This window comes from Manacus candei, unplaced genomic scaffold (genome assembly GCF_025592945.1).
Source record: "Manacus candei isolate 608988 ecotype Guabito, Panama unplaced genomic scaffold, ASM2559294v1 h1tg000041l, whole genome shotgun sequence".
Lineage (NCBI taxonomy): Eukaryota > Metazoa > Chordata > Aves > Passeriformes > Pipridae > Manacus > Manacus candei.
In genome coordinates, this window is record NW_026138089.1 from 2,867,501 (window position 1) to 2,890,990 (window position 23,490).

Sequence of the window (23,490 nt, forward strand, 5' to 3'; positions counted from 1 at the left end):
TTAAGGTGCTGGAGCAGGTCCAGAGAAGAGCAACAAGGCTGGTGAAGGGACTTGAGCACAAGTCCTATGAGGAGAGGCTGAGGGAGCTGGGGTTGTACATCTTGGAGAAGAGGAGGCTCAGGGGAGACCTCCTCACTCTCTACAACTCCCTGAAAGGAGGTTGGAGCCAGGTGGGGGTTGGTCTCTTCTCCCAGGCAGCTATCGGTAAGACAAGAGGGCATGGTCTTAAGCTATGCCAGGGGAGGTTTAGGTTGGATATTAGGAAGAATTTCTTTACAGAGAGGGTGATCAGGCATTGGAATGGGCTGCTCAGGGAAGTGCTCGATTCTCTGGCCCTGGAGGTTTTTAAGATGAGACTGGATGTGGCACTTAGTGCCATGGTCTGGTAACCACAGCGGGAGTGGATCAAGGGTTGGACTTGATGATCTCAGAGGTCCCTTCCAACCCAGCTGATTCTATGATTCTATGGTCCTTGTTTAAACAAGGCAGAGAACAAAGCTGAAGTCTTCTTGCTTCAAAATCCCACATTATGATCGCTGCAGTCATCCTTTCTTTGAAATATACCAAAACCTCTTCTCTTCTCCAGATGAGGCATTAAAATAACAGAATTATTTTATCCAACTATGTAGACCAATCAGCAGGACATCTCATAGACCTTTAATAAATTAAATGTTTAAGTAAAGTGCCATTTTCTTGCTTACACTTTAGAGGAGGAAAAACAATTTTAACTTTTCTGTTTTCTGATGCTAGCCAGAAGCTTTCCTTTCTTCTTTGTTTTCAAATATTATTTTTTTTTTTTACAAAGTTTTCGGGACTTCAATGTAAACTAACATTTTCCTGAGTTAAAATGGAATAAAATCTGAGCCAGTTTGCTCTATCTAACCTCAGGGAGACAATACAAAAGGCTTCTCTTAAGAGTATGAAACAAAGAATGATTCTGGGACTGGTAAGGATGCACTCTTTGTGCCAGGTTTGACCATAGGCTAAAAACAACACTACACCTCATCTCTAAGAACCACCTATATAAGATACAAAGGAATAGCGTAAGAGAAAACACACAGTTAAACTCTTCCAAAGATTTTCCCAACTTTTGGAAATGGCTCAAGGACCACCTGAATCATTGTCTCTGTATTCAGTGGCAACTGGGTGCATTACTACTCCCACCCCAATGAACTTCAAGTGCTTTTTCAACCAATTGAAACTTAGCATCTGCAATATACTGCAGAACAACTACACGCTATATGAAAAAGTATCTTACTTTTCTTGAACACACACACTCTTTCTCTTTTAATGCCTTCTAGTTCTTGTATCAGGAGAGACTAGGAAAAATCATTCTGCATTCACTTTTTCCATGCCACTCATGATTTTACAGACCTCCATCACATCACCTGCAATCAAACTCTTTTCCAAACCACACTCCTAATTTACTCAGTTGTTCCTTTCATGGAAATCACTCCAAATCTTTGTTGCCCTTCTCTGAATCTCTTCCAAGTCTTTTTTGAAATGACGGGACTGGGGGGAAAATAGAGGACAAATGGGGAGGGAGATGAAACCGGTATTGTACACAGTATTTAGGATGCTAGATGAACATGAATTTATACAGAAACAAAATGGTATTTACCATCTTGCTCTCTGTTCTTTTCTTTCCTCAAGTTCTGTTTGCCTAGAGCACTACTGAGCATTTGAGCACTGAGCAGTCATTTCCAGAAAGGTATTTATCATTATCCAAGAATTGTAATTTTATTCTTCCCTTGTAAGTCAATACACACTCTATATACAAAATTAGGATTGGTTTTTCAGCATCTGCCTTACTTCACATTACTTGGCAGAAGATTTCATCTTCCAGTGTTAACTGACAAGTCCAGTCAGTATCACAAAGTCTATCTGCAACTCTTCTCAAGCAGTTCCTGCTTTTACCACCCCTGAGCAGCTCAGCCCTGCAAACTCTGCATTTCAGATCATCAGCTGCTCATGTCTGTGCAAGGAATAGTGACTGCTTATTTTTGCCCGTTTCCAAAATTTTTGTAGCTCCTGTGAAGAAGTTAAACCTAACTGTACCAGAATTCCTGGTACTTTCATGGAAATACTAGGAATCAGACAACAACTCAAAAAGTTGCTTGATTCCATTCTCACTGGTTCTTCAACAAGCTGTTCCAACTGTATGTTCTGGCGATGACTTATACCTAATTTCCACTTAAATTTCAACTTAAAAATATCTTCCATAGTAATTTCAAAAGTTCTCCAAGGCTATTTCAGGCTTTTTGTTTGTTTATGTATCTTTTTAAGATGAAAGTTCAAATCCTTTACTTCATTTATGGCAGAGATCTCTCTTCTTTCACCATTTTTCCAGCCATATCACAATTTCAATACTATCCCACTTGGTGTAAAGTCCACCAAAACACTTCCTGCTGCCCTTGCACAGCAGAGTTTTTATGTCTATGTTGCCAGACCAAAAAACTGTGTGTGGAACTTCATGCCAACAGCAATGCAAATTGCTTCCTAAAATGTGTGCTCAAGTCCATAATGCAGGAATTGAAAGAGTCTATTAAGATAAGCAGGTAGATTCATTTCACCCAACTTTGATATCTAAAAGCCTGATAACCAGTTTAAGCTGGTCACCCTATGATTTGTTTATAGTAAATGGAGGAAGAAAAATCATCTCCAAAAACCAATTCACCTAACAGATTTTGGGATGAGGCAAATCCTCCCTAATCTAGATGCTCTTAATAAAATAAGGGGGGTTGGAAACAGTGTAATTAGTGATCTGATCACTAAGTTTGAGTTTTATTGTTTTGTAGATTAGCAATGTAAATAACTACATATTTAATACTGCACAATGAGAAAATTTCAAGAATTCAAAAACCTGTGAATTTAATTTGGTCTCTTGCACAACTGCTGCCCCAGCAGTCCTAGTACTGCTTTCCTTGTCATATACAATTTATTTATGACAAATACTTCAGAACTAACATTATAAAGATAAGACACTGCTCAACAAGACTGAGCTACTTCATCAGCACATGCTTCATTGTGAAAAATCCTAACTTAGGACACGACCTAACACAGACACCTGACCTGTGTCTTCTGAAGTCAGCAGGCACAAATGAGCCTCAAGTGAAAAAGACAGTCCTTGGCTTTGGTTTTGCAAATGAAGCTCACATTTATTTTTAAAAGAGGACGGTGTTTATCTGTTGCCTCACATTTTTTAAATAACTCAGTTTTGACAGACTTGGAATAACCTTCTACAGAAAAAAAAGCTACTCAAGAATAGCAATGAGATCTTCGGGCACTCACTTATGTGAGTACCAAGAATATCATTAGAGCCACAGTGAGGGAGAACAAAAAAATTTCTGGAAAGGATAATGAATTGTCACAGATCTTCCACTAAGTTAATTTTTAGAGACAAAAGCTATGCTCTGTATAGAAAGTTGTTTATGTCACATTTGCTTATTATGTGGCATCTCTACCTATGAAACATCTGTCAGCAGTCTGACACAAGCAGGGCCTTCAAATACACAGCCAGGCAGGGGGAGATGCAGAGGGTGTCCTCACCCATTCCAAACCCCTCCTGTTAAAGAGTGTAATTGTTTCAGCTGTAACTATGAAAAGATTCTGTGTGCAGGAAGAGAACACTCATGACTCAAAACGTATTAAATGACTACATTTGAACTTTGAAACAATTTATTATACTAGAAAAACAAAGCATGGAAACTGCCAGATAGCAAGATACTTAGGGAATGCAAGTGCAACTGAAAAAACAAAGCCTGGAATGGGAGCACCATCCCAGCTTCAGCTGAACAGAATACTCAAAAATAGACAAGCATCAAAATAATGCACAATAAAAGTAAATGTGTTTTCTGCCACCTTTTGGCATTTTTAGCTAACAATTAAGAAACAAAGGACTACACCACTCACAAGGTACTGCTTCCACTGTCTTACAATGGAATGCACAGATGGTCCCCCTAAACTACCACTGACTAATGATATTTGAAGCGAGTTTCTTTATGCAGTTGTACCAGTCTAATGCAGTCACTGTTGAAGAAAGCACTGGGAGCTTTGCTGGTCACAAAATACAGGCGCTTAAAGTAAAAAAACAGTAGGATAAAAATAACCATTCAGAATCAACAGCTTACTATTATACTTGTTTTCAGCTACTAAGAAATAATGATAAAAACATACAAGTTTCACTGAATAGTACATATTGCAATAAAATATATTTTAAAAATGAAGATTTCTAAGTATTGCCTACAATAAAAAGCCCAAACACATTGCATAGATACTAAATGTTCCTTCAATTCATATAGAAAACAATTAATATCATTTGTATAGATTTCCTACCAGTTATAATTAACTTTAAAGAGGTCTTTTCTTCTTTGTCACCTCTCTATTCAGGCCTTATTTGTTTTTGTTTGTACTTACTATCTGTTAATCTCTCTTAACATATGACAACAATAACTGTTGCTATTATGCATGGAAATTAAACATGTAGATAACTGTGTGAAGGGAGCTATTTTTGAAAAAAAAAGCAGTATCAGAAACATGTAGGTCTTTATGTTTCTTGTTTTGCTTTGATAATTAAGCCATAGCCTTGATTTGTTTTAAACAAAAAACTTTTCCATGGCCATGCATGTTGCAATCAAATTCAATACATGCATTATGTTCTGATTCAATCTGTTCAAGTGCATTATTGTTAACTCTTATTTGATCCATGTCTGTCATCTTCACTGACCAAACAAAACCAATCCTTCATTTCCCAGCAGCTATCACGGAGTCTGTAAATTAATTTGCAATAGATCAAACAAAATCATAATAGGAAATCTTCAGCTTTGTTCTACTTGGTATCTGCAACACTGTGGGAAATGAAATACAAGTTGATAGAGAGTGGAAAAAAAAAAGCAACTAGCGTTTCCAAACATTCTGCCTACAAATGCTTAGTTCATTTTAAAATATAAAAAGTATGCAAAAAAACCCCTGAAACAAATGCAAAATATAAAAGAAAATCCCTCAAAAGTATTACATCCATGAACTGTAGCTAAAGGGGAGAAATTTGCAAGTCAAAAGTAATTTTGTTTCTCTTTAAGTCTGTTCTTGAGAATTAGCCTCTTCCATTCTAGTGATCAACAAGCATTAGAAATATTACCCCAACATACAGAGGCAAGTGGTTTCAGAACAGCCTGTCAAACAGACGTTGCAGGAGTCAACAACATACATTCATTTAGCCTTATCTTAATAGTTTTTACAAACTACATTTCACAATGTAGCTTGGCTGCCTGCTACAGCAGAAAACTGGATGTGCTTCTCTAGGACACTTCAGTTCTGCATCTGTCCCTGCCTTTGGACAGTCTGGATGCTAAGGCACTACAATGCTTTGGAAGTTTACATGAAATGAAAAAACGTGGTAGTAAAAACCACAAAGCACTGAAAATTATTCACAAGTCACTATCAGTTACTTTGGAGTTGAATTTAATTCTAATTTGTGCTTGCTTCTCTACAATCTTTCTCCTCATTGAAGACAATTTTAACATGGGCTTTAGATAATGGGATCTTACTGGATGATGTCCAATCTCCAGATGGCTGGGAGACCTGACCTTGAGCATATTACATTCAAAATCCACGGCTTCAGCATTGCAGAGCTGAAATTATCACCTTAAATCACCAAACACACCAGAAGAGAAATGTAGGAACCCAACCTGAATGTACTGTCCAAGTCAACCAGCATAAGCTTGCTGTTCATGTCACTGATCAGCAAACCAGTTTTTGCAAGGCTGAATGTGAGAGACAATGCAATGAAAACTTTTTGATCAGGACATCATTGTGAGTCACTAATCAGGTCACTTTAATTTCACACTGACCTCCTTTTTTATACTACTCCTACAAAAGCATATTATTTTCACTCATTCCAAGACCAGAAGCTTCAAAACCCATTTTCCTGCCAATGTCCATTATTATGGATAGCATTTCCTAACAGGACAAATCTGGCTGAAGTGTCTTTAAACCCTCTGGAAGGATGAGGTTCCAATAATATTGCATTACTGGGTACACTATCAAACATATAAATACCCCCATGTAACGTTAAAAGATAGATGATTTTATGAAATAAAATCAGGCCGTTCATCATGGCAACAGAGGACTTGACTCAGTGGCCTGAAAGTTATCAGTTCTAATCACAATAATTGTTCCACATCACAGGTGTGTTCTCCCTCTCTGTGTCTTCTGTAAATAGCTGAGTGTTTGGGGAACAGATAGACAAAGTTTCCTTAGTGGTAGACAGCATCTCAGGAATTACAGCCAAACCCTCTGTTTACACATTCTCTGGCAAGTGTTTTGACTACTAGTAGTAGCTACATCTTTAAACATGAAAGGTGGTATGAATATTGACTTAAAGATGAGCTATTGCTGTAAAGTTAGGAAAGTTTCTCTGTTGTGTACCAGAAACCAAATTACTTTCAAGTAATTTCAATTCCTAATCTGCTTTTTTGCCCGTTTAGAACAAAGAAATACTCTAGTAATAACATTGATACAATCCAATGCATTTGCACCATCCTAGTGAGATAGCAGCAACAATTACTATCTGAATGACAGTGTGAGAACTAGTGTCACACACTGGAATTTTCAGACAATGCAGACTTGGGTGACACCTGCCTGCCACTGCTACAATGCCAAGAAGAAATCCCCTCAGGTCAGGGATGCTATCATAAATAGTGAAACGAGACTTCACCAGAAAACTTTACCCACTTAGCCATGTGAATCATAGAATCACTAAGGTCGGAAAAAACCTCTAAGATCATGGAGTCCAATTGCTAAACAAGTGCCCCAAGTGCCACATCCACACACCTTTTGAACACTTCAGGGAGGGTGATTCCACCACTCCAGTGAAGTTCGGCATATTTTGGGTTCTTGAGGCAACATCCCACTTTTTTCATGGGCAAATGTACCTGATAAAAACCTCAGAAGACCACTCTTACAAAGAAACAAATTCTACCACTGCTAGACATCGGAGAGGCATAGACTCATTAAATTTTTGAAAGGGTTTTTCAAGATAGAGGACTTGATGAGTCTGGGATTGGCATAAACAGAAACACACTATTCTCTTCTGAAGGAAAAGTAACTCTTTGCAGTGTCCTGGTGCCTGTCTGCTTTGTGTACTTTCTGTAGCTGCTTCCAGCCAGCTGCTTTATCCTGAATGTCCTTCCAGAGCAAGTACAAAGGCACATCAATAGTTGCTTGATTGATCTTACAGATGGAGTAATTTATTGGTGAGACTACCAGAGTAGACTCACTGTAGAACACTTTGATCAGGAGGACTCCACACACGTGACACCTTAAGACATTTGACTTTGTCAAGTCTGTGCATCTCCTGAGAGCCTGCGCAGAGACAGCCATTCCTTTGGAACTTGTAGCTACCAATACAAACAACCTGGAGACAAGATTATCTCAATTTATAAAAGACTAGGTCCACATATGAAAGGACTACCTTTCATATGTTTAAAAACCTACCTCTTGGTCATCCCCCTCTTTGGGCACGGGAAAGAAAAGAATAAGTAAATTCTTCATCAAGGTGAAATTCTAAGATAATTTTGTCAGAAAGAAATTTGAGGGAAACAAAGAAGAATATGCTGTCACAGAAGAGTGTCATATATGGAAAATGAACTGTCAGGCTTCCCTTCCTTCCTCACCCCCTAACAAAATGATCACCATCAGAAGGAGCCTTTGTAAGGAGCATCTTATCTGTTCTGGCATTTTTCCTATCAATGATAATCTTCTTGACAAGGAATAAACAGGCACACTCTGTTGACAAGAATCATGCAAACCAAACAGAACAACTGGAGTAATGGAATTAGAAGCAATCGGTGACGCAGAATTCTGGGCCAGCAACTTTTTCAGGATCCTGCAAGGCTTGATATTCCACAAACCAGATACCAACCACTAATAAAAACATGTATCTGTGAGACCATGAGAAGGATCTCATTTTATCTTTCAAGGAAATCCAGGGGACTTGTAAAGCCTCTTCAATTAGTAAGTTCGAACATATTTACATCTCAAAGCAGTATATGAACAGACATTGTTACTGAAGTACTAGTCACTCCAGCCTTCTTTTCCACTTCACCAAAATTTTAAAAAGAAATTTCCGGAGAAGCTCTCTCTACTTATTTAATATGTTACCATAAGGAGATCCAATTGCACTCAGTCAGAAGCCCTAATGCTAGGTTCAATAGATCCCTTCTAGAGAAGAGGTTATGTCTGAACTCCATCCCAGAATTTTAAAATGTAAAAGAATTTCACAGTGTGTGCAAGTTCTCTTGAACTGAAACTTTTAAGTCAAAAACATCTTAAAACTAAGTTAAAATATTTATACTCCAATTTCAGTACGTAAGACAAAGATGACCTTTGAGAATGTTTTGTTTCAAGGTTTTATACTGCTGTCCTAACTAACATTTAATCATCTCCAAATAACAGATTCCTTTGATATTTTCCCAGACTCTTCAAATAGATTGTTTTACAAAAAAATTGGGTCAAGAGTCTACTATTGATGCTGGCTGACTAGAGCTCTTGTTTTTTTATTTTAAGTGGGATAGGTACCATGTTAAACATGCTTTCAAGCTTCTTATTCTCAAAGATATTGCAGCAAATGCTTAGAATAGTGAAGCACCTTAGGTTTGTTTAGATTTCTTTATAAATTTACCCTACAGCTTAAATCCCTTACCCAGACAATGCTTACTTTATGTTCTCTGGTATTTTGTTGAGTGTTGTATACATTTTGGTAATGTAAATTTTTTTAGTAACTATTATAGTAACAACAACTGAAATTAGTTCCTGAAATTAATACAAAAAGCTAACTATAATGCATTAAGAGATCTGATCATAGATCCAGTGTCGTATATGACTTTTCAGATGACAAGAGAAAGACCTGTTTTATCAACTCAACTCTTGGTCACTGACTTTGTATTAATTTTTCTTTTTCTATATAATAAATATCATATGTAGCTCCTCATCCAGAAAAAAATAGGTTACATTTCCCACTATGAGTATTTTTAGAGTCTAATGCTACCTGATCATCCAATTTAGGGCAAATGTAAATAGTGACCACAGCATTTCACACTCCATTTCATGCTGCCTCACTTTAATGGAAGATGAAGATGCAATTTCAATTTCTTTTCTAAGCATTTCCTTATTTTCAGAGCTTCTTGAGTTTTGGCCTGTATAACCGATCAGAGTTTAGCTGTGGGATGGAGTGGATAACAGAACTCTTACAAAGAAAGGAAATTCCTTTCCTGGATGGTTCACTCTACTCCTCTTGAATTCAGCATTATCCAAGCTGATGAACAGATAGACAAGATCTTCTAGGAAAAATACAAAACTTAAATGAAAGATGAAACAATGAGATATGCTTTTAAAAGTGTATTACTTGAAAGCAGTACAGATACTGGAGATGGTTGGTTATATAATCCAGTGTTATTATCACAGGGAGCACACTAAAGAATGTTATCAAATTGAAGCATCTCAGCTAGTAACTTCCTACTGGAAGGCAAATGATCACTTCACCACCCAATGCTGGTAAAAGAGAAGGACACCCTCTCCAAAACACTTAAACCTCCTGCTCTCAGAAACATTCATATCTGTTGTCTCAGTTCTGCACTGGAAAACTGCCAGCCCAAAATGACCCAAAGGCACCTGGAGTCAATGGAATCACACCATTGAAGGACCAGATTATGCAGGTCCAAACAACTAGACAAACTGCAACTGAAGGCAATGTAACTACACTGACTTGCTACCTTAAAGCAAGCATGAATGAGGACACAAATACTACCTGAGTTTCTTAGAACACAGAATGTCCTTTTATCTTGAAAAAGTTGATGATATGGTAACAGTAAAAGCACTGATGTAGATTCCAGGTGGCCAGCTCACTTAAGAGAAGTGAAGCTGCCAACTGCGCTGGTCTAAAACACCCCAAGTTTGTATTGGATATCACGGAAAACGGACATTAACTTGAGAGGATTTAGGCTACAACAAAATTATGTCCCATAGCATACTTTTTAGGAGTCCTTTCAGTACTTGCATGCCCTCACAGTCCTATCAGCAATGCACTGCTGTTGTCATGCAAAGTCAGCCACAGAATATCATCTGCCTATTTACAGGCTACTGAAAATGATACAGAGTTTCAGGAATGGTATTTTGTAATTCTGAATACTCCAAAATAACAGAACTTGAATTGCATTCTAATCCAGATCTGAGGGGGGAGGAGGGGTATAATCGAGGAAACCATGAAAGACCAAAAGAAAATTTCATATCATTTTTACCATTAAAAGTCTCGTAAGTGTGTGTATGTAACCAAAGCAGCAGATAACCACTGAGAAATGCACCCTCACCCAACCCCTCAAGAACTCAAACGCTCAAGCTAATGTAAAAGATGTTTTAAACAAACTTACCAAACAAGACAGAAGTGAAAAATATCTTGTAGGTCAGAGTTTTACATGCTATTAGAAATTGATTTTCTTTTAAAAAAGACACCTTTAAATGTACAGTCACATGTCTTTCATATAAGTTATTTGAAACTTATTGATCTCATTTGTGCAAAGACCAGGCTCTGTCATCAGCCTGCTGAAAGAATAATAGAGCACTCCAAACCCTTATGACAGATTTGATGCAAACAGTGGCCCTCATTTAAACACATGTAATAGCACCACAAGTGGACAAATTCCAACTTTAACAGTTGAACATTACAAACTAAATTAGCCAGTATGTTCTGCTTTACTTCACATCAAATCCAATACCCTGGTCTTCTTATCTTCAGTAAATAAGGTTCTAGGCACCAAAACACATGCCCCTAAAGATTAAAAAGTAGAGCATAAGTGTTCACAGGCTGACATACTGCTCACAAAGAGAAGCAGCTATTACCAATAATTTTATTTCACTTAAGACAATCTGAAAACAGCTAAATTGAATTTTGAGCAAGCAACTGAGAGAAGAAATACTTAAAATGACTTCATATGGAAAAGTACGAGAAAAGGATCAGTGAAGGATGTCTTATGTATTTCTGTATTGAGAGCTAAAACCTCTAGAAGGATATTTAAGTCCACTTTGCCAAAATACTCTCCCTATTCATACAACTCAAAGCAAGCCCTACTCTTAGGGTACAATAGGTCATAACTAAGTACAGTACCTTGCCTCAGAAAAAATTTTGCTTTGTCTGTCAACTGTCAGCAAAGCATAAAGAGCTCATACAGCCCATCCACTATTGCTTGTTAAAGAATCTAGCAGCATACAAATAGTAAGAACTCAAAGATTTCTTAAAAACCATGCCTCTACTTTGGTTACAAAGCTAAAAACACTCTCCTCCCCCCACTTCTTCCACAAATCTGTTTTCTTCCTTCTCCACTCAAACATTTGTACAGTCCTTGAATTTTTCCTGTCTCAGACTTGTCATGGTGAACTTCCTGCAAGACATCAGATATAAAATTAGAACAAACAGAGGTTTTGCTCATGTACATGGCAGTAACAGTAAGGTTTGTCAGCTCCAGTGTACATCTCAAGTTGGTAAAGAGACAAAAAGATTGTTTGTGTGAAACACCTTTGCAATATGGTTCTGAACATCTCTAAATACTGAAGGAGTTAATACAGTTCTGAAAACTTTAAAAACTATAAAGCACATACATGGGTAGGCGAGTTTAGAGGAGCTCAAAAGAGTGAAAGGTAATGGCAGAGAAAGTGGTCTCAACAGTCTGGTCACCTTAAACTAGAGAAGTTTAAAGCATCACTAAGCAGTGTTTGTTCATTTAAGTTTAATTATTTTCTCCTTGAGAATGGCACTAATGAAACTGAATATCTTTCATGGTTTCGAAGAGCAGTCTGAATGGTCTGTAAACAGGACTGGGGGCAGAGGAGAGAACTGGCTGAGCCAGGGGGTTGCTAGGTGATGCAGAATGTAAACCCACAAACTTGTTCAGGTTTACTTTGCTTTCATGCTGCTCTCACACAAGCTCTCCAAAGTTTTAAGAATTAATTTCCAGGTAGCTATTTAAAAACAAAAAGTAGAAATAATTAAAAAAGGAAAAACCCTTAATCCTCTTCACCTCTTCCCTCGCTCCCCCTGCCACTCCCAAGAATAAAAAAGGAAAGACGAAAGGAAATTCACAGCATTAAAGTGCAGAAGACCATTCCCTCTATATATTTGTATGTAATTGTTGAGGACTAGTGATTATGAAGAACTTTTAATCTTTTCAGACTGATTTTTGCTTTCGTAAATGTAAATAAAAATGAATTCTGGAACAGTGGGCCTTTAAAAAACTCAAATTGAAAATACAGCCTTATTTACTAACATTTCCACTGCAGATTACAAAAGCAAACTTTTCAGTATAGCCATGTGTTTCTACCTCCATCCTTTTCAGAGCTGTGGTTATTTTTTTTTTTTCCCCCTAAAGTATCTGATCAGAGATTGTCCGGTAAGAGCACTTTATTAGATCATCAGTCAGAGGGTTTTACAAGCACCAAGAGCTATGGGCTCAAATGCAGCACATCAGTTTTAATAGCCGAAGGTCTAATAGTAAACTGCAGATACTGCTGAGAACTTTCCATGCACTGAACTCTTGAAAAGCACCATCTCTCAAGCTTAAATGCAGCTGCCTCTTTCAATGCCGCAAATGGGTAAATTTGACAAAAAAGCCACCATTAAGACTACATGAAAGGCTCAAGACAACATCCTTTCAATGCTTTGTACTTCAGTAATCAGATGTACTTACTCACCCCCTCCCCCAAACCCGATCAAGAACTATTTCTGAATGGTAGGAAATAATTCCACTTTGTACATCTTTTAGTTAATCAAGACTTTCTATTCAGCAATTTGACCTTTTGTTCAAAACAGGATTATCAGTTTTTTCGCCAGTTACCAAGGGCGACTCGCATGGTGAACATAATTGCAATAATTTGCAAAACACCATGGCAACCCACATTACAACTAGGTAAATACTGGTCTTTTGTGCTACATTGTTATTTTCAGAGATGCTGAAGTCAAAGAACGAATGACAAATGAACACAAAATTTATATTTGCTTTGTCTCAAAAGAGAAGAAAATTGATAACAAGAATTGGGGGGAAACCGACTACAGCTGTAATTTCTAACTTGATTAATTAGGATGGTAACAGTCCTTAACAGTATATTCAACAAACAGCCCTGACTTAGTCTCTCCACCCACCTCTCTCTTTCTACACTACTACCACTAACCCCCCACCCCAGACAAATTTTTTCAGCTAGGAGAACAAACAACTCCATTTGCTCTTTTCTTCAACTTAATGGAATCCTTAATTACAGAATATTGTTCTCCTGCTCTTCATTACACTGAAAACTGAAAGTGAGAGAGGAGGAGGAAGCCGGTGCCAAGCAGACAGGGTAGCTACAGTCATCTCCTCTGCCTTTGCTTTTTTTGTCTGTAGCAGGCCTAAAGATGAGATGGCATTTTTTTGTGGTTTTTTTTTTTCCTTTTTAATATTAGCAGCTGTTGTACAGCAAATAATTAAGTAAACTAGTGCTCGAGTTCTCTCCTGGCAGCATAAGTAAGACATGAAAGCTTAAGTCAAGTCATGATTAAAATCCAAATCAGAGAGGAAGCAGCTGCTTAAAAAGAAAAAAAAAACTCTTAAAATTATCAGATTGGGCGGTTTCTAATGGAATACCTACTGTACTAAAACATTTGCCAATGAATAGTATTATAATACATAATAAACTAATAACTTTAAACTTATTTTCTTTACAATTGCAAGGAACTTATAAGAAAAAAACTGCTGAAAACAGTCCAATACATATTACTGATCGACTTCACAATAAATTTGCTATTTATTACTGGAGCACGGGCTCTGTACTGAAACATTTATTATGCCATAGTGAGCTGATTGAATGGTTGAGAGCTTAATTTTCATGATATCATTAATAAAAACAAGTCATGTCTCTGTATAGACCAAATCCTGTCATTAGATGTATGCAAATGTTTCTTGTAAAATGCAATGGCACCCTTTAGCAATAGATTTTCACATACAGGGTAGGTGAAAATACATTAAGTTCAAGAAGCATGCAATCAGAAGCCCATGTAATCCTCATTTCAGTTCCCTGTACATACAAATCACGTGATAATTTACAGTTAAAGGATCACATCTATATTTTAATTCTCATTAAAGGACTGGACTGCCTTTACAATGGTTTGTAAAGTGAATAAGACTTTGTACTGGGAACACTGGAGAGTATGTAGCAAAATGAAAGAAATGAAAATAAAGTGCTGAAGTCCAGTGACTGTGGTCCCAGGGAGCTGAAATGCACTACTGCCTCTACACAGACTCTCCATGTGGCTGGACAAGTCACTTCCAGTCTATTGAATGGACTCACAAGCAATGATCACCTCAATAATCACTCTGTTTGCAGTGAAATTTAAAGGTCTATGATGCTCAAGTTTGAGTAGACCCAACTGTAACCTGAAAGCTCTGCTTCAGGCAGTTACTCAGTACTACACACTGAAAAAACAGGTCCTTTGATTCACAAATTGGGCACCCAAACTTATGGACATGTTTGTTGTTTGTTCCCCAATGTCTCATTCCTCTGAGAAATAAAAATAATAATTGCCCCCTAGCTTAATACAGCTCTTGTAAAGATGCTCTTTAAGAGCCACTTGATCCCCCAGTGAAGTGTGCCACAGAAAACTCCATGGGAAAAAAAATAATTCCAGGCAAAGTTTCAGAGAGAACACTCGATAAGGCAGAGAGCATCCACTATGCAATGGAGAGAAACAAATACAGACTGGCTGCTCATCCAACAAGGGCTGTTCAACCTGTGGGCTGCAATGTACAGAAAAAAGGGGAAGGGTAACATCAAATATAAACGACCTGCATTAAACTTAAGTAAGCAGTATTCGTTCTGGGATTTCTTCAACTTTCAAATGTCCAACTTTGCAGTATCAGGATCTCTCTTCTATTTTTAAAATAAAATATAAAAAAAAATCCATTCTTCAAAATAGGGTTTAAAGGAAGACACATATTTTGCTTCTTGAAATAAACTGAGTAGCCCATAATAACAATTACTCTCTGCATTCTCCGCAAGCTACACATTTTGCCCAGTATTTCCCAATAGTAGAGGCAAGTAAATACTTAGGAATTTTCTTATATTTTTCTTATTAAACCAATCATACTCAGATATAATTGCTTGGGTTTTGTGTCCAAATTTTCACAGGCAACCTTCACCCATGCCTGCCTCCTGATGCTATGTCAACCTACCTGCCCAGCCAGGTGCTTATCCAGCAGATACCACATTTGAATATTCTAATTCAACCAATTCCACTCAATTCAGCTTCTTTGCTTTTAGTTTCATCTACATCTACCCAGGTCCAGCTCCAGTCTCACGGGCCATGTTTTAGTCTCTTTTACTCATCTATACTCAATGCTCGCAATCATTTTTGGGTTTTATTTTGGTTTTGTGTTGGGTTTTATCTTTTATTTATTAATCATGCCTAGCTCCTGCTCCACACTATGAATTTATCTTTAAGGTTCATAAAGTTATCAAATGTAGATGGATTTTCTTAGGCTGACAAAAGACAACCAAGAGGAGGTTGGAAGGAGGAGGAGGAAGGAAGGAGGAAATATATACTCCTCCTCATGGCCAAGTGTTAAAGACCTCAAAGCCATAGCACCTTACATTTCAGGTATGGTAAGGTCACCTGAACAACTTTAACACTGCTTTTACTGCGATGTCATACAATAAGCAAGTGATTGTAATTTACCTTCAGACCTGTGGGCTTCGATTAAACTAATTTACATTACATCAGATTTTTCCCTTTCCCATTCATTTCTCCTCAGATGACCACAACTGTGAATAAATTTACTTGCTTGGTGGACCTCACTAGGCAGGCTCATATAATGAGATGTCTACATTTCAGCTGCAACATACAGTTTTTTTAGAACTTTGATTTGGAATAATTAAAAGAAATCTGTAGCAGATTTTATTCTGAGTTACTAAATATATACTCCACTACTTGACTCCACCTTGAATGATAACATTTGCTCCCTGCTACTGTTAATTAAACTAAGCATCAAACAAGACACTCAAAAACCTCAAACCCCCACATTTGCTAAGTGTTATGAGATGGTTAGGCTTCCTCCTCAGCTTCCCCTGCATTCCTGTAACTACTTTCAACACCCACCCACAACTCTTTCCTACAGTCTCCTGAGGTTGCCCTCAAACGTTCCCTTAGACCTGCCTGTTCTTTTTAAAATGAGAGCTCTTGTTCTGCCTCCCTGCTGGCTTGCACTATATTTGCCATTCCCACCACTGTCAGACTGCACAGCTCTTCACTTCTTCAGGAGAGGCTGATTGTCACATCAATCTCCATGTTAATAATGAACATCTTTTGAGGAAACATCTCCATACATGGTGCACCATCTGGTCCAAATGCAGACCAGAGATCATGAAAAGAAAGGTCAGAGGGAGAGTTTGAGAGAGTTTACAGTCCTTTCTATTAATAATTAAAAATTTCAAAGGCTTATAAATTGCATGTATCTGCTACTTGCCACAGAGAACTCAAGAATCTAGGCCAATCTCAAGCACTCAAGTGAAGTCAGAAAGGAACAACAGCATCTCAGAAGAGCTGCTGTGGATCAGTTTAAGATAGAAACAATATGTTTTATTTAATCTTGAAAACAATGTTAATCCATTTTAGGTTGAAATTTCAGCCAAAATTCAACTTTAGACAGGTTTGGCATACAAAATGGGAAGGCAGACACCTAAAATGGTAATGCTTCAAAACCTTAGAACTTAAATTTTCAAAACTTACACCAATGTAATACATGATAAATTTAATAAAAACTGCTTTGAAGCTAGTAGGAAAAAAATTAGGACAAAGGTTCAGAGATAACAACAGAAACTGGGGGCAGTTGTGTGTTGTTTTTTTGAAAATCTCGTCAAACTAAACTATTCTGGACACCAACTAAAGTAACCAGATGGACCTTAAGAAATTGATGCTTCTGTGAAAGCATTAAAAAAAAAGAGCCAACTCAACAGAAATAAAGGCCTGTCATAAACTCACTGAACCAAAAAATATGAGAATGGGGAAGAGACTGTTTTCTGTTGCTTCTACATTGGCAACAGACAAGCTAAATAAACGGGACATTTTTGTTGCGGAGATTTATTTTTTTTAACATAAAACTCCAAAGTTTTATTTACTAAATCACATTCAGAATGAACGAACTGCAGAAAAACAGCAGGTGAAGTATCCTTCAAATACACTATGATTCTGCTTTTTAAAAGGTTGGCTGCTACTGAGACCTGCTAAGCCTTTAGAACCAACAGCTCAATACAGAAATTAGTATGGCCCAAGAGAACTTTCCCACTGCAGCCTCTTGACACCAGAAAAAGTTACTTGATACATCCTGTCTGCTAGAAAAAAAACTTTGTTGCTATGTGTTGCTTCTTTTAGTTTGTGGTAGACATACATGTTGCCCCAAGTATCTAGAACTAGTATTTTTCTATAATCTAGAGAGAATACTTCATTAAAAAAAATTATACAAATTCCTAATTTCATTATGACAGGTAAAGAAAAATTAAATTACTAGAATAGAAGACTGTGACTACCTAGAAACCAGTATTATGACCTTATTATATTTCATGTGGGTAAAAATCCAGTTCCAAATAATTTGAGAAGTCCTCTCTCTTAGGGCAAGGAAAATTACAAGTAAATTTTAACTTGGTAAAATGTGTAAAACAGAAGTATGAAAAATGGAGACTGGAAGTAGACAGCTGCTGACACAAATGAGAAGTTTTCCCAAGTAGAAGGCTAATAAGAAAAATTAGGTCAGATATTAATTAAGAACATAGAAGCAAATCGATGACGTGATGAAAACAACAAAATAGTCTGCAGCACAAAACAATCAGAAGAGCAACTTTTCCCCATATTTTGGAAAAGCACAGTAACAGTCTAGTAGCATATAAGGAAGAAGAACTATGTTTTGGTCAGCTAGCATGAAAATTATTAATAGGCCTTCAAAATTCAGTATATTCATATAAAAAATACCTGAATTTAACAGTCCAATTAGAGCCAAGAAGATCCACTACTTGCTGGATTTCCCAACCCTTGAAGCCACTTCAAAAGACTGAGACCTACATATCTACCAAAATGCTAATTTTCCTTGAAATAGTTATACAAGCAAATCAGTACCCCGTAACTTCTTGTATGTATCAGACTAACACTAACCTGAGGAAAGATAACAGAAATACTGATAGAGACTTTCAATGATCAAGAATTTAAGAACTGGGATGGAATTAACACCAGTCAATATGTTTTTATATAGATGAGTCTCAACCAGCCATGACAGTTAATTTTTTTCATTTTTCATTTTTATTTGCATTACAAGTTTGCTTGAGAAAGGTAGATGTACTATAAATAATCTCTTGGATAGTATTTGATTTACTTGCAAAGGACACTGCAACAGAATTAGCATTGCAGAGCATTAATGAAGTACATGTGAAATGGATTAAGAGGTGCAAAGTTGAAGCATTTCAAAAAAAATCAATGGTCCATGAGTGATGACAGTCAAGGAAGCATTTTTCAATATGGAATGCAGAGGGATTCCGGTGGTGTATCACAATGAAAAGGTTACACTCACACTCTTCAACATTTACATCAGTGATTAGGAGAAGAGAGGAATCAATTCAGACCAAATTTACAGATGACAAAAGCAGAACAGCAAATAATGATAAGCACGAGGAAATTGGTTTGGTAAACTGTGTTCATTCAAAACAAAATACACGTTAGTACAGTGAAACAAAAGCAACACACTGGGAACAAAGACTATAGTTCACACCTACAGAATGGGGGTACTGTATGCCAGAAATTTTCAGCTGAAAAGGAGTCATGGTAGACAAGTTATTTAACATCAGCTTTAAAGGAAGATGTGGAGGTTAAATACTGAAGAACTGTGTATGAGTACTGAGGTGAATTTCTTCAAATGCATTGTGAGAATGGTACTGGAGCACACACAGTCCTGGTGGCAAGAGTTAAAAAGGAAAAAGAACTGGTATGTTGAAGAGCCATAAACAGTGTTTGAGGGCCTTAAAAAAAGAATAATAGCAACAGACCTTGAAGAGCAGTCTCTTAGCATGACAAAAGGAGACAGAGGTGAATTCAGCAAAATGTGTAAGCATATTCATGGAGGAAAGGTGCAGGCAGCACAGGGTACTTAAATCTTGAGAAGAAGGGAGTCATATGAGCCAGTGCTTGGAAAATCTTGGTTGAATGAAAACTGGCTCAATGCCTGGGCCCAGAGGGTGGTGACCAGTGGAACAGAATCCAGTTGGAGGCCAATAAGCAGCAGTGTGGACAAGGGGTCCAGTCCCATCCAAGACCTTCACTGATGATCTGTGTGACGGGGCACCGGAACCCTCGGTGAGTTTCCTGATACAGTTTGGTTTCCACACAACTGGTGGATACCAAATTGAACACGAGTCAGCAAAATGTGCCTCTCATATTATCAGCAGCAGGCCCTTTGGTCTGGTTCCATGATTCTGCCTACAGATGTCAAGCAGGGGAACATGGAGAAGGTTTTGGTAGAACCTCTCTTATCCTGCATGAGGAGATGTATGTAAGAGCAAAGTCCACTTTAGGCCAATACAGATGCTTAAGTACCACAAGGAAAGATTGCTGCAACATTCATAGATGGTGGTGCACGGCTCAGTGAAGACCATTATCTTTAGAAAGAGTAATCTGCAGCAGAATGAAGACACCTACAGTCCCTTATCATCCACATATTTATTAATCAGAATAATTTACCTTGACTTCTCTGATTAGTTACCTCTGATCTTTATTAATTAAATCTGTTTCCCCTCAAACACCTATCTTAAACTAGACATGTCTGCTCTAAGACAGGAACTTCTATAACACATAACAATACTTTCACTCATGTTACAGTGTTTTGAAGGGTTTTTTTCTTTTAAATTGGCTTTAGCACAACTCAGGGGTTATTAACTTATCAAGACTCAAGAAGACAGCAATAGAGACAAATGAGAGAGGTCACAGGATGGGAAAGGTGGGCAAGAAAATTAAAAGCAAACACTATCAACAATTCAGTGTAGTCTATATTTTCAGGAAAAAGTTGTTTCCCAAATTCTATTAGATACATAAGCAGTGTGTGTATATATCTGTAAATGTCTTTACATATGTGACACATATCCACGAGCACACGTATAAATTTTCCTTTTTTTAAAATTTCCTTTGATGGAAATTCAAGTCAGATCACACATGCTTAGAAAAAGCGTATGCAAGTTCAAGCTGATACTCCAAATACTTTTGTTTCCCCCTTTTTTTTTGAGTTTTAGGGTTTTCTTTAAATGGAATTAATAATCACATACACAGATAATGTATGAGTGTGGGCACTGAAGAAGTGGTTTTTCAAAAAAATCAGAGGATTAAATGTTCTTGTGTAATATGTGGAAAATACTTTCTGCATGTTTCAGAAACATTTAAAGAAATATACTAAGCTAATAGGCTCCCTCAGTTACTATGGTAATAAGCATTTTGTAAGAGAGTATAAACATATAAAAGGTGTTTTTACTTCATATTGATATTGATCCACTCTCCTATGTTATAAAACACATGAAGTAACAGAAACTGAAAAAATAAGCTAAGATTCTAAATTGTTTGTGATTTCTCACAAAAAACTTTTTGGAGACTAAACCCGAATAATTTTCCATTTTGTTGTAAAGTTACTGACTTTAAGGCAGAAATTTCATAGAACTCATGGCTAGAAAAACATCATTTGAGGCAGACAGCATATTAAAATATCACAGAAACAGTAAAACTAGAAGATATAATATCGACATTATTATAAAAATCTTGGTCTAACTAGCAAACACAACGACAAAAAAGTTCCCTGAAAGTAGTACTTACAATGACAACACAACCATTCACAAATATAATTACTAATTAAACAAAGAAAATATATCTTGAGATGAAAGGATCCCAGAAAACAGACATGGACGTTTCAACCTTCAGACCACTCCTATGCAGGGATCTGCTGGTTTCTCTAGTCCTGTGAAGAGCAGTGAATGCCTAGCTCACCCATCTGTTAGTGGACTTCATGGGGAGACCAGACCTTAATTTGCCACCTAGATAATTTAACCCAGAGTTTTCATCTCCTGCCTGTGGATCTAGAAATTTTTTTTCCACAACCTATAAATCATTATGCATTTATTCTACAACATTATCACAGCAGCAAAGCACAAAAAGCAGAGCCTCAGTTATGTATATAAACTTCAAATGGTTCTTCACAAAAGAAAGATGGCACACTTAAGAGGTTTACAAGACTCTTTAGTCTTACACCAAACTATCAAATTTGATTTTCCTGTTTTCTATCCTTTTTAATGATAAAAACTGTGCTGCACGGTTTCTTAATGAAATAATTTTGTCTGCTTCCTCTATTTGCATGAAGCAAATATTCAAGATAAAAACTGCAGGATGACAAAATCTTAATATGCAGTTTGGTAAAGTTCTAGTCAGTCTTTGAACAACACGTTTATCTATCCAGTAAAGCTTGTGTTAATGCGATGTAAGAGTTTGGCAAATTCAACTCTAATGGAGCATAAAAGTGCTTTTGCTTGAAAGTGAGATCATTTTTAAAAATTCAAAGCATGATCACTTTTCCCTTTTTTTGCAGGAACAATCTGATACAAGCAGCAAAGCTTAAATAAACTAGAAACATTTCAAATGATCCATAAAGGATTAATAAGCACTGCAGGAAGTCCTATAGGCTCAGCGTATACATTTTCCATCTTTTTCTCCTGCCACAGGCATGACGTGAAATTCTAAACAGAACTCAAGTTTCAAAGTCACTGAATGTTAAGGTCTGCAGCTTTGATACTAGGGTAGAGTGGGGTCACCATCTTGGAATATTTAATTTAAATAGATAACAAAATATTGATTTTATTAGCATAATAAAGCCCCCAAATTATGGCCCTTCACAAAATTCTTTTTCTACTCACAAATAGGCAAATGGACAAAAGCAAGGCAAAAGGGGTAGTAGTAAGCTACAGGCCACTAATATAACAAGAACAAAATGACAGCTATTATTTTGGCAGAGATAATCTATGCTGAAACACAAAACACACACGCACACAATTTCTTTCAATACAATTTTCTTGTCTTCCCACTGACTTCTATGATTACCACAGAAAGCAGGGTTCTAAACACATTTCTCAATTGAATCTTCAATCAATAACGGTAAAAATTTGAGAAGGGAGATATGGGAAAACGTATTATAGCATTAGTAAGTGTTTGCAAAACAGACTGAACTTACCAATATGCATAAAAGTTGAAGGGGGGGGGAAATATATCAGTAACAATGAACCCTATACCTTTACTTAACTGAAATTAGTTTAAAAAAAATAAAAATCCACTGAAACTGCAAAATTCAATCAGTAGTAGAAACTGCCCCAAGCCTGGTCCAAGGGATGAAATTATGTAGTTATACTTTTGCTTGTAGTACCACAGTTGTAAAATAAGGAATACTTCTGAATTACCAAATGGTTTTCAGGATATTCATAGGTCCTTTTTAAACAGTGAAATAGGGTGATCATTTAAATAATTTACAGAAAGTAACAGAACTAAGCTAAATAGAGTCTACTTGCTGCTATTAGTTGCATGGTATAAAAGAGAGATACTAAAAAAGTAAGAATTAGATGCCTGCAGAAACAAAATGAGAAAACTTCTGGGATCTCAAAAGGAGGTCAGCTTGACCCAAACAAACTCAATTTGCTAGCAAGAATCCAGACTTACTCTAACACTGACGTAGGAGGAGAGACAAATAATTAATATCAGAATTGAGAGTTTCTTGTGTTGGAAGATGGGAAAGTTTAGCCTCTGTTAAGCTTTAAGGCTGTTTACCACCCAGGCTTTCTGTTCAGAGCCAAAACAACCAACAGTAGAAACTGTTTAGGTGATAGTTACATACAGACTGGAATAACTTCTTGCAGGAGTAGAAAATAGGAAAGATTCAGAAATGCAACAGACAAATAGAAAGTTAAAAAGGGCATAAATATAAAAACCAGCACGGATAATACTGGCCATACTGGGGAGGGGAGGAGGGAGCAGAGATGTGAAAATGATAAATGTTAGCTCACAGTGAGAGACTGACGCTGAAAGGCAAAAATTATGCTAAAATAATACACTAATCAAAAGGAAAAGTGAGTGAAAAGAAAGAAGCAGAGAAGAAACTGAACAAAGGACTGAGTAATCATTTGTCTGTATAAAGGCAGCAGAGAGGCCTTGCTAGGACTGATGTCTACACTTCTGGGCACATTATTAAAACCAGACAGAAGAAACCAATGTAAAGAACAGCAACACAACCAGCTCTATAAATACAGTAAATTTTTTGTGGTTATAAACATACCAGATACAATGAAATAACATCACTTCCTACTAACATTTGGAAAAAAAGAAGAGCAGCTTGAGAGGAACCACAAGCATGTCACAAA

General features: G+C 37.0%; 1 protein-coding gene across 2 annotated transcripts in view; it reads right to left on the reverse strand.

Moving 5' to 3' along the window:
- POLA1 (DNA polymerase alpha 1, catalytic subunit) overlaps nucleotides 1-23,490 on the reverse strand; it is a 203,741-nt gene that overhangs the window by 66,864 nt on the left and 113,387 nt on the right. The window lies entirely within an intron of this gene.